Here is a 19,145-nt window from a genome sequence, read left to right on the forward strand (position 1 = left end):
CAGGGAGTGGCTCCAGAAAGTGACAGTATAACATACATTCCAGAGGCCCAAGATTTTCAGGAAATTTACAATGACGTCATTTCTTCACTGCCCGCAATACTCAGATAGATTACAGCATTGAAGGGACTAATATAGAAGGTGTGCAATGGACCATCTGGGAAAGTTGTCACTGTTGTACACCTTTTATATTAGTCCCTTCAATGCTGTAATCAAGGCTCTTCAAAAACAGAGGTCTCTGATTCTACCCAGTCTCTTTCTGCTTCATTGGCTATCCAATAATTATTGTAAAAGTAAGTTGTAGCTCACTTATATTTCATTGTTATTTCTTGTAAGCTTTTTTTCAGACAAACTGCTCTCGTGTTAACATGCAGTATAAACCAGGAATACATTGTTAAGCCTTTAAAATGTTTACCGGTGAAAATAATCCCTATACTTTTGAAATAGAAAAGAGCCAGCAGCCTAATAGTTGTTATTACAGGACTTTAATGCATTACAAAGCCAGTGTTTATGTTCGCTGAGTTCTTGAAAACACTTTCCAGTTTCCTTTAGTTAATTGTCCTCTTCTCTTTAAAGGAAGCTGAATTTCCTTTCGCTTAAACAGATGGTGTTAGGTAAAGGAATGTGATCATCTGTGATATGGATGTGAATGTCCTTGCAGAAATATACTTGCCATTACATATACTTCGGTGCACAAATAAAATGTTACGTACATGAAAAATATGTAACTGTTCTGGTTACCAGGTGGTCATAAGGACAGGTGATAATAGTATTACTCTGTGGAAAAACTGGATATGGTTTGTTCCCAGACATAATAGGTGTTTGTTCTCTCTATCTCTCTTTTCTGTGAAAAACGACACAAACAAAAGTTGTTCAGAGTTATCTAATTTGGCAAGGTATCGCCATTCTGACCTCTGTGACCCAATATGTGTTCCTTCCTGTAGGAAAAATATCTCGCTGTTTGTTCACCACTTTATAATTATCACTGCCAGAGCTCTCTGAGGATAAAAACAGGTACAATTTAAAAAAATTTAAAATATGAGAGGGGGAGAGGGAGGGAGGGAGAATGAATCTTTGCAGGTTCAACTTTCTACCAGTTGTGGAGTTTGAATGATCAGTGTAAGTTACCTGCAAATTGTAATTTTAGTTTAGCTGTATAACTTACCTTTACAGGTCAGGCCAGTTGCCTGCCCTTAAAAAAATAATTAATTAAACAAAGAATGTAGGTGTGTATGTATCTTTCTGTGGGCGTGAGTGTTTGTGTAGGGGTGAGTTTTACCAATCACAAATAGAAATTTTCTTTTTTCTCACTGCAAAACTGCTGTGGGCATTGAAAGTGGTGGTGTTCTAGACAGCAGCCACAAGTGGCTTGCACTTCAACCTTGAAAAGCCAGATCTGCCTGAATTAGAAAAGAGGAATGTTTTTGTGTGTGTGCTAAACACAGTGAGATTCTCTGTTTCAGAGGATACCTATGTTGCCTGTAGTTAGGTGACAGGTAGGATTCCTTATTGATTGCTATGGCAGGGTCTTGTTTATAAATAACAAAAGTTAGTTCAGGAAAGCAATCAGAAAAAGTATACTTCTATGTTCTGTATCAGTGTTTCTCAACTTGACAGCTTTAAGGTATGTGGATTTCAATTCTCAGAATTCCCCAGCCACACATCTTAAAGTTGTCAAGGTTGAGAAATAGTTTTCTAAATATTTGAAGCAAACTTATCGGTTTCATAAGCCAATGTGATTAATAGCAATAGACTTATATACCACCCTATAGCATTTTACAGCACTCCCTAAGCAGTTTACAACATTAGCATATTGTCCCCAACAATCTGGATCCTCCTTTTACCAATCTCAGAAGGAAAGGCAGAGTCAATTTTGAGTCGGTCAGAATCGAACTCCTGACTGTGAGCAGAGTTAGCCTCCAATACTGCATTCTAACCACTTTGCCATCATGGGTTTTAAACAGATTAAACAATTAGTCCAGGCCAAGGAGGTCCAAATAAAAGCCTTTATATTACACTGGTCTTCAGGTATTGGTAAGACCTCTATCTGTTTTTGTTTACAGTAATAATAGAACAAAATTTCAAGAATTTGATCTAGGCAGTCCTTGTTAGTAAGTGCCTCATTTAGGAGCTATTCACATTTATGATTATGATGAAAAAGTAACTTTGCAACCAGTCCTTGCATTTATGAGCTTTGCAGGTCTGCAAAGAAAATGAAAGCTGAAGTAAGTTCATAAGCACATTCACAATTTGACTTAGCGACCGCTTTGCTTAATGACCTAATTGAGGGTCCCAATTGTGGTAGTTGAATGAGGTCTATCTGTAAAATAAATATCCCTTGTAGTAGCAGAGCTATATGTATGCACAATAAAAAATAACAATTAAAACCATCTCTTTCTGAGGAGTAGATAACCACAACAGAAATGGGAAACATGCACATTTAACATAATTTAATTACTTGCATATATTTTGTCACATGTTTCACTTTATTTGTCACAACTTTTATTATCTAATAGGAGGAATATATAACATTACAATGGCAAATTTTGACTCAGATCAAAGGAGAAACACCCCCCTGCCAAGGAATTATAAAATGACATCATTAATCAATTCAAACAAGTTATGCTTATGAGACTAGAGCACCAATATATGCTTTGGGTGTATATTTTAGTTTGTAGGTGGTTCTTTAGTGTTATTTTCTTCTATTTTATTGCTCTTTTATCAATAACAACATGATCTTTGCTTTTATTTCTGATCTGGGAGATGAAAATCAACTTAATGGTCTGATAGCTAAGAGCTAGATCTGACCAATGAAAAATTCTGTTTGCATGTTCCCTTAATAAAATATTTGCAACCCATATTAGTTGCTTTCCTATCATTCAGAACAGAGATGGCATTCAGCAGGTTCTGACCAGTTTTGAAGAACCGGTAGAGGAAATTTTGAGTAGTTCAGAGAACCAGCAAATGCCACCTCTGACTGGAGATTTTACAGTATCCTTCCCCTGCCACGCCCACCAAGCCATGCCTACAGAACTGGTAGTAAAAATTTTTGAATCCCACCACTGGTTCAGAAGAATGATGTTCCAAGGTGTTCGGAGCCAAGAAATTTTTTACAACTGCTCTCTGTTAGTTTGGCAGGGTGACAGAAGCTACCTTGTGGTTTTCTGACACTTGACTATCAGTGGAGCCTCTTTTATAACAATCCAAATGAGCTGAAGTGGAGAGACTAGGTGAACAGGATGATAGCAGTGATTTTTCTGCTCAGGTCAGGACTCACAGGTTTAGTGAGTCTTCTAGCCTGTTCTTACACCACCTTTGAATAGTTCCCCTTTGGGGAACACCAGCATTTAATTGGCATAGGAGCTGTTGACACTTCTTCCTCCGGGAAATCCATTTCAGGGCAGACAAGATCATCCTGCTAATGGGAGGGCATTGCATGGAGGACATTAGCTTACCTCAATTTCTGAGTCATGAGAAGAAGCGCCTGTTGCATTCCAAAAATCCTGCGTGCTGTAGAACTCTCCCCTCTTGGGTTCCTCCACCTTGGTTTTCAAGAGATCCCTTTTTCTTCCCTCTCAGAGATATTATTCAGCAGGTTCCGATCAGTTCTGGAGAACCGATAGCGGAAATTTTGAGTAGTTCAGAGAACCCGCAAATACCACCTCTGACTGGCCCCGCCCCCATTTAGTCTCTGCCTCCCAAGTCCCAGCTGATTGGCTGGGTCTTCTTTTGTTGCCCTGCACAGGAGAACGGAGCTGGAAAGCAGGCTAGTGGGGTGGGGAGGGAATGGGGATTTTGCAGTATCCTTGTCTGCCACGCCCACCAAGCCACGTCCACCAAGCCGCACCCACAGAACTGGTAGTAAAATGTTCGAATCCCACCACCCAATACAGGTAGTCCTCGATTTATGACCGCAACGGAGCCCAACATTTCCATTGCTAAGTGAAACATTTGTTAAGTGAGTTTTGCCCCAGTTTATGTCCTTTCTCAAGTAAATCACTCCAGTTGTGAACAAGGTTGTTGAGTGAATCTGGCTTTCCCGTTGGTTTTGCTTGTCAGAAGGTGGCAAATGGGGATCATGTGACACACCTCCGGTACACTGTCATAAATATGAGTCAGTTGCAAGTGCTTGCATTTTGATCACTTCCCTGCGAGGATGCTGCAATGGTTGTAAGTGTGAAAAATGGTCATAAGTCACTTTTTTCAGTGCCATTGTAACTTCGAATGGTCACTAAATGAATTCCTGGAAATCAAGGACTACCTGTATAAATGAAGATATATAAGATCTTCCTGACACATTTCAATCCCAGCAAAGGTGGTATTCAGCAGGTTCTGACCAATTCTGGAGAACCGGTAGTGGAAATTTTGAGTAGTTCAGAGAACCAGCAAATATCACCTCTGACTGGCCCCGCCCCCATCTATTCTCTGCCTCCTGAGTCCCAGCTCATTGGCTGGGTCTCCTTTTGTTGCCCTGCACAGGAGAACAGGGCTGGAAAGCAGGTTAATGGAGTGAGAAGGGAATGGGGATTTTACAGTATCCTTCCCCTGGAGTAAGGTGGGATTGGAGATTTTGCAGTATCCTTCCCCTGCCATGCCCACAAAGCCACGCCCACAAAGCCACGCCACGCTCACAAAGCCACACCCACAGAACCGGTAGTAAAAAAATTTGAATCCCACCACTGAATCCCAGGCATTTTTCTTTTGCATCCAATTATATCTTAGCATTGCTTAGCATGAGCCATGGTGGCCCAGTGGTTAGAATGCAGTACTGCAGGCTACTTCTGCTGACTGCCGGCTGCCAGCAGTTTGGCAGTTCAAGTCTCGCTGTCTCAAGGTTAACTCAGCCTTCCATCCTTCCGAGGCAAGTAAAATGAGGATCCAAATTGTTGGGGGCAATAGGCTGATTCTGTAAAACTGCATAAAGAGGGCTGTAAAGCACTATGAAGTGGTATAGAAGTCTAGATGCTATTGCTATTGCTTAGGATCAGAGCAAGATTATGGTGCAGCCCAGTTAGCAGGAAGGAATATAGGATTTTTTCTCATTACAGTACTGCGTTTAGTACTAAACTTAAAAGCACAAAAGGACACTTCATCTGTTCAGCCCCAGAAGACTTAAAAAGGAAACCGAAACCAAATATGCTCCGTTGGGATGCCCTTTGTACCTCTTGCTTATTAATTTATATTTATTATATTTATATTATAACCCCCTTTCTTCTCAGCTCAAGGCAGCACATGTAGCAACGGCTGTAACCTTGGGCAAAGGTTGTAAGTCCCTTTGTGTTCAGCACTGTTGTAATTTTGAACGAATGGTTGTAAATTGGGGATTACCAATATGTATGTGTACATATGCCATATTACAAAAGTACAGAGTGAGATACATATACACTTTCTCCCACACATATATTGCACATCATTCAACCCTTCTTTGCATAGGATCAGGTTTAAAGAAACCTTAATCCATTTGACATGGGTGACATTCGATAACAAACAAACAAACCCCAGCTGATTATTGCAAAATCTAAATTTTCACAATCAGAATAAAGTAAAAGAGTTAGCTGCTTTCTTTCTGCTGTATATATTGCTGAAGTATCTGAACAATCTACTTTATCAGTGATAAACAAAGTAATAATTCTTAAATGCTGGTATTTCCCAAGAAATGTGGTGTAAGTACAAGTCAGGAGACTCACCAAACCTGTGAGTCCTGACCTGGGCCAAAAAAAAAAAAAAAATCATTAGTAATTCTCAATTTAGAAAAAAAAGACTCTTGTATGATAAGATCCCAGAAAGCAATTAAGAAAGATTTTTTTTAAAAAAAAGACTCTTCATTATATATACCTTAACTTTATTTAGTGCTTACAACCCAGGAAATCCCCCCCCCTCCTCAAAATTTATGGGTTTTGTTCTATCCTTGATAGGAATGCCTCAGAACAAAATATGGACTTCCACTGCCTGCCTATATTTGGATCTTCATCATACTGTAAACATTTGAAGAAGTAACTCAAAGATCAACTGAACTGCAATAGCTGGGAAATCCCTGTAGGATCCATGTCAGACTGCAACAATTCATGGAGTTTATTATTTCAGCAGCCAAGAAATATGTGTTTATGCATCAACTTAAGACAAGAGGGGAAAAAAAAAATCTGCTTTGGCCTACAGCCTACAAACCATATTCTTTTCTCACACGCCCTCTTGTCATTTGGCACTCAGTTGGGACACAAATGCACCATGCTGATGACATGCAAAATACAGGAATAATTCTGCATTAACTCAGAATGACACTTAGATCTACCAACGGGTTTTGTGTGGATGGCTGCCAAAGATATTACAAGCACTTTCCCATCAAGATGCCGTAGTACAGGATTTCCCCACACTTGGCACTTTTGAGATTCATGGACTTCAGCTCCCAGAATTCCCCTTCCAGCATAGCTGACTGGGGAATTCTGGGAATTAAAGTTCACATGTTTTAAATGTGCCAAGATTGGGAAAACCCCTGCTGTAATGGACTACAGCTCCAACTCAAAGTTGTTTAAAAGCATCTTTCAACTGAATACAGAACTTTGTTGCAATATGGACAGGAACGTTGGGAGTAGGACTTCCTTCAGGCTTCTTTATATCCAATTCAGGTTCTCTTTGAATGCTGATGTAAACTTAACATGTAAATCTAGGCACAGTAGCTATCAATGTGCAAATCTGCCCACAGTTTCACTTTGCAGCAACAGTTCTAAAAGAGATTTATCAGCAGAGCTTGGAGAATAATTGGGTACTTATTCAGCTACTTCTTTCAGCAAGGTAAATTGCAACTGATCACAAGATAAAGAATTTGCCTTTAAAAAAAAAAAGAAACACAAAGAATTCTCAGAGCAGAACAAATAGAAGCGAGCTCTGGAAAAAAGCCCATGTAAAATAGATTCACCTTTCTAGTTAGGGTGAGAAGGTACTAATTCCAGGTCAAGCAAGAAACACAAACATCACCCACATTCTCCCCCTCCCTGTCCCATTCCCCTTCCCAGGAGCCACATACTCATTTGAAGAGTAATATCAAGTTTCATGAGCCATGGTTTCCTCAGAGAAAGTTTACCAAATATTTGCTTTGCTTTGTTATCCTTAAAAAAAACACCATAAATGTAACAGGCTTTTTCTGGAAACTTAAACTAACTTTTGCATGGCAAAAGACCAGCAAATTAAATCTTACCTATGAAGATTTCATTGTCAAAGTTGGAACTGCCAGATCTGGGATGCAAACATCTGGATGATCCCTGGATGGCAGCAACTGGACATGGAAAAAAAGCTGGATCTTTGCTGATTTCGATCTAGTAAGTTAAAGGTAAAGGTTCGCACATACGTGCTAATCATTTCTGGCTCTAGGGGGCAGTACTCATCTCCATTACAAAGCCGAAGAGCCAGCGCTGTCCGGAGACGTCTCCGTGGTCATGTGCCCGGCATGACTAAATGCCAAAGGCACATAGAACGCTGTTACCTTCCCACCAAAGTGGTCCCTATTTTTCTACTTGCATTTTTACATGCTTTCGAACGGCTAGGTTGGCAGAAGTTTGATCTAGTAGCTCTAGTCAAAGTCCAGTCGTCACAAATGATACCCAAGTATTCAAGGATTTAATTGTACAACTGGTGTGTGTGTGTGTGTGTGTACAAGTGCCATGATCAGGAAAGTCAATCGATTATCCTTTTTCCATAATCCAGGACTGCTGGATTATGGGGTGATCTAAGCCTCCTATGATCTAGTAAGAGAGCAGGTTCTCACATGGCTACAGGTAAACAGCCTGATAGCAGATCAATCTGATACTAAAGCAAGAGAAATATGAAAATTATATTTCCTGCCCAAAGGAGAGAATAGCTTCTAGCCCTTTACAATGCACAGATGGGAGAAAATAATCTGATTTCCACTAATCTGGAATGAAACAAATCTTCACCGTTGTTTGATTGTGACTTGTACAAAGGGAGGTGTGTCCATTGAAGGTACTGCCAACTTGGCTCCTGAATAAACCGCCAGCATGCTTGCTTCTTGCCCCAAAAGTGAACTCTGGACTCTTGTAGTGTAAATATAACTACAAAAACTTTGCAGGTGTTAAATGTATGTTGGAAGAAGATCAGAATAAATTCATGCTCCCATCTCTGATAATGCAGAGTTTCTACAGTGAACTTCAGCCATTTCCAGGCAGGCCAATCAACTTTGCTGTATTGTTGTGAGGGGAGTGGAAGGGTCGAAAACCAGAAGTGGGAAAGAAACATTTCTTCCTCAAGGGAACAGTAGAATAAGCAATGCAACAGATACAATAAATGAAAGTAATCATGAAACCTGCAGCTATCAAGACCAGCTTAACTTTCAGAAATGGTGGAGCAAATGGGACCTCTTTTACTAGGTTTCAATGAGATAGTCCATATCAGCTCTTAGATTGACATAAGGTTTCTTTGCCATTGACACTCTAAACCAGGCCTGTCAAACTGTGGGCCGGATACATCACATACATACCCTGGCTCCTCAAAGGCAAAAAACGTCACGATACATCACAATCCAGTTTGTGACGTGATCAAGTTTGACACTCATACTCTAAACCAGGGGTGGGCAAACTTTTTGGCTCGGGGGCCGCATTGACTTTTAAAATTTGACGGACGGGCCGGGTCAGCACAAGATACAATACATATAAAAAACTACATTTGTTCATTTGTTAACAGTTCCCTTTTCAAAGCGAGGGGAGGAAAGAGTTTTGTTTTTAAGTGGGAGAGACGCCTGCCGTACTCAGGGGTAGGAAAAATAACTATTTTTTTCTCCGAGACACCCTCCAAAACTCAAGTTTGGCGTCATAGTTAAATTTGCACAACATAGATAGATAGATAGATAGATAGATAGATAGATAGATAGATAGATAGACAGAGTCTTCCCCTATGAATAAACGACTGTGTGTGTGTGTGTGTGTGTGTATGTATGAATGTACCCCCTCAGGTTACAAAAGTTGGCCACTTATAAGATAAAAAATAAATAAATGCCCACCCCCCAAAACATAACTCCTCCGGTGCCCACGGATAAACTGTAAACCACCAATTAGTAGCAGGGCTGACCCTCCCTCTTGAACCAACGTCTAATTGGGGGGAGCAGACCGGCCTTCAGTCTCTTGCGAGAAATTGCTGGCTAACCCTGCAAACCGCTTGCCGAGATGTGTGTGTGTGTGGGCTTTCGCCTGCCTTTCCCCCCGCCCGCCCAGCACCCATCCCGCCGCCACTTTTGCCATTAAACCGCAAGTCCTCCCGGGCGCCCGCTCGGCAGGAAACATCTGTGCGCCTCTCCCAGGACCTGCCCGCTCCGCCCAGCCTCCCCTCCCGGCTTACCTTGAAGGCCACGGGGAGGGTCTTGTTGCATCTCCAGTGGGAAGGCAGCACCAAGCACAAGAAGTTGGGGCTGTCGGGCCTCACCAGTTCTCCCGGATGATCGGCCAGGACGCCCACCACCGAGCACACCTCGGTCTGGCTGCGAGGTCCCGGGACCGCACGCTGAGGGCGCCGCTGTTCTCTCCCATCTTACTGCAGGGGAAGGCCATGGAGGGAGGTGTGAGCGCCTACTGGTGCTCGGGTCTCACGGGAATACAGCGGGCGTTAGGGGAGGAAGGAGGCGGCGGCGGAGCTGCTGCTGCTGCTGCTGGCCGAGAGGCGCGGGGAAAGCGCGCCCAGGGTGCAGCGAGCCAGATGCCCAAGATCACACGGTGGGCCGCTCCGAAGCCGGGCGCAGGAGAAAACCGCCCAGCCCCCGTGCAAGTCGGGCCCTCGCCGCCACTGCCAGTCCCGGCCGCTCCGCCACCAGTTGCTCCTTGGGGCGCAGCTCTTCCCGTGGCCCCGTTGTGCTTTCTCGTGCTCTTCGATGCCGGGCGGTGCTCGGGGCTCAGGCGCCTCGGCGGAGGGGGATTCCCAGGACCGAGAGATCTGAACCGCCGCTGCAGCTCCAACGCGCCTCCCGCCACTCGGCTTCCGCTGTCCCGTGGCACTGGGTTCCAGAGTGCAGCCCCAAGGTCTGCCCGCCACGGTGGGGAGCCCGGGCGCTCAGCAGGTGGTTGGCCGAATCCCAGAGTGCTCCTTTGGTGCCGCCTCCCGCCCTTCCAAATCAAACGGCTCAGGCGAAATCAAGCTGGGCTCCGTCGGTGGTGGCCGCGAGAACAGCGCTCAGGGCTCCTTCTCCCGCAGTCACGACGGAGGGGCAGGGAGGCGAGTCGGCAGCATCCCGCGCTCCTCCCAACTCGGCAGCCTCCCCACGAAGGCACTGCGGCGAGACCTCAACAGGTTTCAGCTCTCTTCGCTCCGCCGGGCTCCTGCCCCCGTTTCCTGCTCCGCCTGACAAGCCCGCCAGGAGCCCTACTTGCTCTCCACCACCCGCCCTCTGCCTCAACCACCTCCTCTCAACGCGTCTGAAAGCAGCCAAAAAGTGGCCGCGGTTACATACGGACCAATCTTCGGCTGGCCGCATAAAAAAGACCAACGGGCCGGATGTGGCCCGCGGGCCGTAGTTTGCCCACCCCTGCTCTAAACCAATCATTCTTTGAGATTCATTGGAGGATTCTTGGTTGGTAGGACAACTCTAGACATATGTTTCCTCCTAGCACAATTGATCTAAAATATAAGTGGGGGGGATGTATTTTTAATTCTTGTGGATCATCCACACTACACTTTCCTTGAAAGCACATGATCATACCTCTTTCATGATGTGCGGGCTGTTAAGAGTGCCTATTGAAGAACCCTGGTTAGGTTAAAAGCATTTTCTCCTGGAAAAACTAATTCTTGAACAACTAAGTGACCAAATCTCCTGGTATCCGTTTTCATAGTGACAACCCTCTGGCTGTTCAACTAAAGTTTGTGCTAAAAATGGACTTCTGAGAGAGGTGTAATGAATTGAAGACATCTCAGTGAAAGCAGAACTGATGACCATGGCAAAGACCAAGGAACTGATGAGTTGGCTGGTGCTTTAGAACAGGGGTCTATGCTGGCTGGAGAATTCTGGGAGTTGAAGTCCACAAGTCTTAAAGTTGCCAAGTTTGGGGACCTCTGCTTTAGAACATCACTGGATGAGAGGACAGCAGATTGCCCACATATGCTCTGGACAGTTGCTCCTTGTGAGGAGACAGTGGGTTTTCTGAGGCAGTTTGAGCACCTAGAATTAGCTATCTTGCTCACAATCACTGTGGAGTCTTTTAAAGGAAACAGTTTGCAAACCTCGCTTGGAAATTGCCATCTTAAAGCTATCAGAGACCTTCAGAATGACAAGTTTGAAAAGTCATTGGCTGAGTTTTATTTTCAGCTCTAAACAAAGGAAAAATTAATTATAGGCTTAAGAAATTAAAGAATTTAAAATAAGCAGCAAAAAGCTAAAAATGAGTTTGATCTAAGAAAGTTATGGATGAATTAAGGATGCAAATGAATTTTGAATATTTATTCTTACTATAAGATTTTGGAGTTAACTGTAAAAAAATAAACAGCAGGAAACACACTTATTTTGGCTATCCTGGCTGTTGTAAACCTAAAAACAATAAATTTTGATTTTAGAAGCTGGATCTTATAGGACTAACGATTCAATGCAGAAAAAAACTCAGTTTGTTAGTTTTTGCTATTGTAATAAGAATTTTTCATAACAATTATATACGTTTTTTTTAAAAAGTCTTTCCATTGATACTGCATAGCTGATAAGCTGATAATACTGAGAGAGAATATGAATTATCTTGAGATTTTTACTAAGACTGGCACTTTCCATAGCACCTGTCAGGTCTTACGCAAAATCCTCATGTAGAGACTTAACATTCAGACCCAATGTAAAAGTGCTTGACTTGTTTAACATTCTCTTTGGAAAGTACTAGTCCTGTGCTTGCTTAGAAGGTCAAATTTTCTTCTGTCAACAAGGAGTTTCACATGACTGCATTAAAAAAAAAAATCTACCTTGGGATTATGAAACTGACACCATCCTGGTTCTGCCAACTCTACTGGCTAATTCTGGCCTTGGTCATAACCGTTCCTTTGCAAGTCTAACTGCTCGTTATCAAGATCTCCCAAATCCCCCCATATTTCTCCTCTGTACTTGTTTGCCCTACAGACATTTCACAGCAATGGTGGAGGGCCATGGGAGGAAGTAGGAAAATGGATTCCCAATGTTTCTTAAACCCCTTAATCTTTAGCTGCGGCCTGTCCATTGGTCTACTTATGAACATGAATCTAGCGCTATTTTGAAAGAGTGATAAACCTATATTCCCAGGGTGGGCTGTTGGGGGTTTGCAGGGGTTCGGGAGAGCCCCTAGCTAAGATTCTGTGCAGTTCAGAAAACTCCCAAATCCCACTCCTGGCTGGCCCCGTCCACCCCACCCTGGCCCTCCCAGGAGTCCCTCACGTGGCCCGTTTTGGATGTGGGTAAGTGCAGGGCACGTGTAGAGGCTCGAGGAGAGTGAAAAGCGGGCCTCCCGGAAGTTCGTGAAGGCCGGAAATGGGCCCATTTCTGACTTCCAGAGAGCCTCTGGAGCCTGGGAAGGCCATTTTCGCCCTCCCGGAGCCTCAGGGAAAGCCTCCGGAGCCCGGAGAGGGCAAAAACACCCCCCACCTGCCATGTTGCAGGAGGCCGACTAGGCCACACACCCAGCATGGCCACGCCCACCCAGAAACCAGGCAGAGCTAAAAATTTTGAAGCCCACCCCTGTATATTCTCAAATGGCCCATCTGACAAGTTGCTGGTGTGGAGGAAGGGCATGGAAGAAGATCACCTAGGCCAGGGGTAGGGAAACTTGGCTCTTCTATCACTTATGGACTTCAACTCCCAGAATTCCTGAGTGAGCCATAAAGGTTCCCCATCCCTGGCCTACTGGTTTTTCAGGTGTGTGGGAAATCAATTTTTGACTTGAATGGGACTGTTTAATATACAAATGGGACATATGTCCTACATTTGTATATAAACAGTGCCATTCAAGTCAAAAAGTGATTTCCCCCACAACTGAAAAACCAGTAGGCCAGGGATGGGGAACCTTTTATGGCTCACTCAGGAATTCTGGGAGTTGAAGTCCATAAGTGATAGAAGAGCCAAGTTTCCCTACCCCTGGCCTTGGCAATGTGAAATACACTTCAACACATTTCAAGCACCTGCCTATACTGCCCAATCCTGCCCCTCCACATAAGATGAGAGGCACTGAGTGGGAGGGGAGACAGACCCACCAAACACCTTCTTTAAGTTGTGTTGCATTAAAACTATAAGGACAAGCCTCAATACCAAGACCAAATAGGGCTCTGCCATTGTAGTAATACTATACTGTATGTGTTGGTAACCGTGCTGCAGGGAGGAGCCCTTTGACAGAGGTGAAGTTTCTCTCAGGTTTTATTAGATGCTGCAATTCTCACCATTTTAATGATAAAATAACAATGTGTAATTTCTTTCTGGGCCAAGGGTCATGTGTGAACTCTGAGTTAGATAGCCGTGTGTTAAAAAAAAGGGGGGGGGTATACTAAGGCCCAAATTTAAAATCTGACTTCATTGCATATCTAAATGAGAGTCAGATAAAATGCACCTAATAGATGACTAGATGACCTACAAGACCCCTTCCAACTCTGTTAATCTAATCTATCTAATATCACCCCCAATTATGTATTTAATATTTTCCTTCTTCTGACTGGTGATCACTTTTAGAAGTTTCTGAGGACACCAGGAAGCCATATGTGGCCTTGGAGATACAATCTGTGTAGAGAGATAGAAATAGAGACAGAGAGAGATGATAATAAATTCAACATTCTTCTATGGAGTTCGACTATCATGTTCATGTTTTCCCACTCTTCTTTGTGAAAGTCATTGATTTCTAAACCTGCTAAGATTCAAGGATTGTGACTGTACAAGATTTACAACTGTAAATATTAATATTAAATACTATTACAAGGTTTGCAGCTATACATATTAATATTAAATATTACTTATGGATATTAAGGACCCTTCTTGAATGGCTGAATATTCAGAGCACAGAGGTAGTATATTTTCTTTGTTTTAAGTGAAGATAAGCTTTGACCACCATGACATAATCTATGAAAAGAGGGTTTTTTTTTTTCCCTTGCACAAATTAAATCATTAGTGTAAAGTAAGGGATAGTCACAAATATCCAATCCAGCATAATGGAAATATTGGATTTCTGCTTTAAGAACAGATAAATAAAATCTGCCTTTGACCTCTCATATTCTCCTTCCCGGGACCTCTTGTAAACTAATTTAAAGCATGTGAAATATTAATGGAAAATTGACAAAACAGTCACAGCGTTAAGTCAACACCTTTAATGTTTTCTTTGCATAAGTTGCAGAGGGTGGCTGGGTTGTTCTGGTGTTTTTTTATTTTATTTCCATAATATAGCAATAGCACTTAGACTTATATATTGCTTTATAGTGCTTTACAGCCCTCTCTAAGCGGTTTACAGAGTCAGTCTATTGCCCCCAACAATTTGGGTCCTCATTTTACCCACCTCGGAAGGATGGAAGACTGAGTCAACCTTGAGCCTGGTGGGATTTGAACTGCCAAAGCTTTAGGCAGCTGGCTGCCGAAGTAGCTTGCAGTACTGTACTCTAACCACTGTGCCACAGAGGCTCCTACTATGTTAGAAATATTCTAAGAATATTTGTTTTGTTGCTGATTGGAGTATAAAGTAGACACATTATTTAGTGGAAGGCCGGAATTGGAAACAGGGCAAAAGTAAGCATTAAAGCTAGTCCTTAACCTATGACTACAATTGAGCCCAAAATTTAAGTTGTTAAGTGAGACATTAAGTGAGTTTTGCCCCATTTTGCAACATTTCTTGCCTCAGTTGTTAAGTCAGGGCTCCCCAAACTTGGCAACTTTAAGGCTTGTGGACGTCAACTGGGAGTTGACGTCCACAAGTCTTAAAGTTGCCAAGTTTGGAGACCTCTGCGTTAAGTGAATCACTCCAATTGATAAGTTAGTAATGCAAATGTGATTCCCCATTGACTTTGCTTATCAGAAGGTCGTAAAAGGGGATCACATGACTCCGGGACACAACAACGGTCATAAATATGAGCCAGTTGGCCAAGTGCCTGAATTTTGACCATGTGACCCCAGGGAAGCTGCAAAGATCGTAAGTGTGAAAAACAGTAATCAGTCACTTTTTTCAGTGCTGTTGTAACTTTGAACAGTCATTAAATGAACCGTTGTAAGTTGAGCACTACCTGAAGTTTTGACAGCCAATCCGAAATGCCAGAAGTTGACACCTGTTCTTTCTGGTGCAGATTTGGTGCCACGTTTTCCAGTTACATCTGTAATAAAACTATGGCATTGATAAATTTACTTCTCTACTACCGGTAGAAGTTATATATGTAGTGCATTGGATCCACTTGTTCCCATAAGATGCCTCAGAATGGAAAACAATATTCATACATACTCATACTTTTAGTATCTTCTGGGCTACCATTTTACTGTGCTATCTAAATTTACGCAAAATATACAGGCTGTTCTGATCATCTAAAATGCAATGTGATATTTTCATACCCTTCTTCTGTGGCATTCCACACTGCAGAAAATCTAATTATTCCTTCAGAAATCTGTTCTTTCCCCAACATCATTCAAACATGATTCTACTTTCCACAACCTTCCTTCTTCCCTAGAGAACATCCCTTCTGTAGGGTTCACATGCAAGAAGTAAATCCAGGCTCCAGTTTCTCTGCTGTCTTCCAAGTTCCCTGAAATCAAAACTTGGCTTTTTTAGGAATTATATTCTGTTTATAGTAGACAAATACATAAAAAGTGGAAGAGAGATTTCTAAGAGATTCATTCAGGATTCAAGCAAACTCAAATTGGAATGGGTTACATGCAGGTAGGTAATTGTAGAGGTTGGTCAGAACCAGTGGTGGGAGTCAAAAAAAATTGTGGGTGTGGCTTGGTGGACATGGTGTGGCTTAGTGGGCATGGCGTGGCTTGGTGGGCATGGCAGGGGAAGGTTACTGCAAAATCCCATTCCCTCCCCACCCCACTAACCTGCTTTCCAGCTCCGTTCTCCTGTGCAGGGCAACAAAAGAAGAGCCAGCCAATCAGCTGGGACTCGGGAGGCAGAGAATAGATGCGGGCAGGGCGACTCAGAGGTGGTATTTGCCGGTTCTCTGAACTACTCAAAATTTCTGCTATAAGTTCTCCAGAACTGGTCAGAACCTGCTGAATACCACCTCTGGTCAGAACATCATTGAGTGATCAACTAGATCAGTAAGTATGCTGGCATTTCCCACTCATCGAAGAGAATGAAAAATAGTATGAAGACCACCTAGGCATTCAAGATACAGATTGCCCAGCGTTAATTTGTGTTTTGTATCACAAGGCTTGAATATAAGTATGCACAGCTCATTTAAAACAAATACCTGGTTTTCTTTGGCTAATTAATATTCATGTATTATGCACAGAAGCACTTTTAAAAATGGGGATGGCAATAGGAAGTTGAGGAAGTTGAAAAACCAGGTGCAGGGAGCAAAACTTAGTTTCCAATTTTCTCAACCAGCAAGATGTATATGAAGGAACAAATCCTCAAACTTGTTACGCCAGTAGTTTTTGGTCAGTTAGTAACCTTAATAACCCACAAGTACACACAAACATTCTTTAGTTACAAAGGCAAGGGGATGTTTCTCATTTCTACAGTTGCTTTTCTCAGGGATGTGATGAGAAGTAACCAAAAACCAACACCAGCAATCATGGCTTTACCTTGAATTAATCACTTGGAACAGTGTTCTATAAACTTAATTTTCTTCTGCTGTGGTACCCGCAGGGAATCGAAATATAATATTTATTGCTTAATTCAGACATTGGGATAAGGCAGAGTTATTTATTTAGGCAGGGGAGAGAGCTTCTGCAATCCTTTATCATCGCATGAAATTAGAAAGATGATAGATGATGGATGGATGGATGGATTGCAAGAGAAACGTAGGATAGCTATTGACCAAAAACCAAACTTCTTGGCAGTTCTCCGTCTGAGAAGAATCTATAAAATATATCACTTGCTGTTATGATATACTTGATGTGAATCCCAATGAGAATTTGCTGCATTGTGTTGACAATAATGAAACTTTAAGGATGAACCCCAGATTCCACCTAGACATCATAACAGTACTGAAAATATGCTTTTAAAACAATAAATAAATGTATTTACGTCTTGGATTCAGAACGTGAGTTTTCCCTTCATAATCCTGGATGAGCCTATAAATGAGCACAATTTAAGACTGAGATGAAACCTTACCCCAAAATTGTTCCTGTCCCTTTGGTGCTGAGATATTGTGGAGGATACCAGAGGCATTTCCTGAACAGTGGAAGAGAGATTTTATGGACAAGATTGCTGAAAAGAGGATGAGGGGAGAGAAAGAAGCCACTAATAGAGCACAGGTAGTCCTCAACTTACGACCATAATTGAACTCAAAATTTCTGTTGATAAGAAAGACATTTCTTAAGTGAATTTTGCTTCATTTTACAACCTTTCTTGTCACAGTTGTTAAATTAGTCACACGGTTGTTAAACGAATCTGGTTTTCCCATTGATTTTGCTTGTCAGGTGGTTGCAAAAGATCGTTACATGATCCCGGGACACTGTGAGCATCATAAATATGAGTCAGTTGCCAAGGGGCTGAATTTTGATCACATGACCATGGGGATGCTGCAATGGTCATAAGTGCAAAAAACGGACATGTCACTTGTTTTCAGTGTCGTAACTTTGAACTAAATGAACTGTTGTAAGTTGGAAATTACCTGTACTATATCTAAAAAAAAAAAAAGATGAGGTTGAGAATAAGTTGATAAATTGTTGCTATGCATTTTGGACAGTGCTTGGGGTGTTTTAAATTATTATTTTTGGTAAAGAAAAAGCAGGAGATTATGCTACCTTGAAATGAAAAGGAGACAATATAGAGGCATCCTTAGTTGTGATAACACGATGCTTTGAGAAAATAAATACATATCAGTTTGAAATAACTATTCCCAAGCATTCTTAAGAAGCGCTTTGAATAAAGAACAAGGTGGGTGTTGAATATATTGATGCTGGTTGGCAAAATACTTTCTCCACTCTTCAAATATGACTCTCTTATTCTTACCCTTTGTATTTATTTATTTAAATGATAGGTATGGATTTTGTGGGTTTATGTTTTTCGTTCCTGCCTTGGTTTTTTTTTTGTCACCCTAACTATCTTTTATTCCTCATTTCTGTTTATGATTGTCTTTCTTCGTTCCTTGTCTTTAGTGTTTTTATTTGTGAACTGCTCAGAGGGACCTGCATATACATTTAAATAAATTTATTGGGCTACCCTTCCCACTTTAGTGACACTGAGTAGCTAGCAGTAAATAAAACCCGGAGCAAGAGCAACCCAAATTAATTTAAACTAGTTACTCTGATGGTCTCCCATATTAACCTTTTTACATACTTGTTTGCTATTAACACATTCTTTGTATATCTGAACAAATAAAGAACAACGAAGAAGTATGGAACGCTTTCGGTCTTTAGGACATTTTCCTGGTTTCAAGCTGGAAACAAATCTAAATTGAGACACGTTAGGATACTCTTGACCTTCCTATCAATTACATGGTGCTTGGGGGGAAAGCAGAACACGACACTTTCCTTACAGAGAAGCAGGGGTGGGCTGCTGGGGGTTTGCAGGGGTTCGGGAGAGCCCCTAGCTAAGATTCTATGCAGATCAGAGAACCCCCCCAAATCCCACTCCTGGCTGGCCACGCCCACCTCCACCATGCCCCTCCCCTCCCAGGAGTCTCCACACGGCATGCTTTGGATGCAGGTAAGTGCAGGGCGCACGCGCAGGCTCGGGGAGAGTGAAAAACAGGCCACCTGAAAGTTCGGGAAGGCTGGAAATGGGCCTGTTTCTGGCTTCCAGAGAGACTTTGGAGCCTGGGGAGACCATTTCGTCCTCCCGGAGGTTCATGGAAAGCTTCCAGAGCCTGAGGAGGGCAAAAGCGCCCCCCCACAACCATGGTGCAGGAGGCTGATTAGGCCATGCCCATCCTGGCCACGCCCATCCAGCAACTGGGTAGAGAACCCTTTGCTAAAATTTTTGAAGCCCACCCCTGCAGAGAGGTCTTCCTTTTTTTAATTTAAAAATGCAGGTCGACATTTCGTTTTCATTTTGTCCAATCTTTAATTTTCTTGGGCTGGG

At 42.5% G+C, this 19,145-nt stretch overlaps 1 long non-coding RNA gene across 2 annotated transcripts in view; it reads left to right on the forward strand.

Annotated features, from left to right (window-relative positions):
• The first annotated feature begins 931 nt into the window (after positions 1-931).
• LOC148133022 (uncharacterized) overlaps positions 932-19,145 on the forward strand; it is a 74,592-nt gene continuing 56,378 nt past the window's right edge. For both annotated transcript variants that reach the window (XR_015747044.1, XR_015747043.1), the window contains exon 1: positions 932-1,011. This is a non-coding gene — a long non-coding RNA (uncharacterized LOC148133022). The remainder of the gene's footprint in view (positions 1,012-19,145) is intronic.

The sequence above is a fragment of the Notechis scutatus genome, chromosome 1 (assembly GCF_049901735.1).
Source record: "Notechis scutatus isolate UNSWTSFEM ecotype Mainland chromosome 1, rNotScu1.2, whole genome shotgun sequence".
NCBI classification, from domain to species: domain Eukaryota; kingdom Metazoa; phylum Chordata; class Lepidosauria; order Squamata; family Elapidae; genus Notechis; species Notechis scutatus.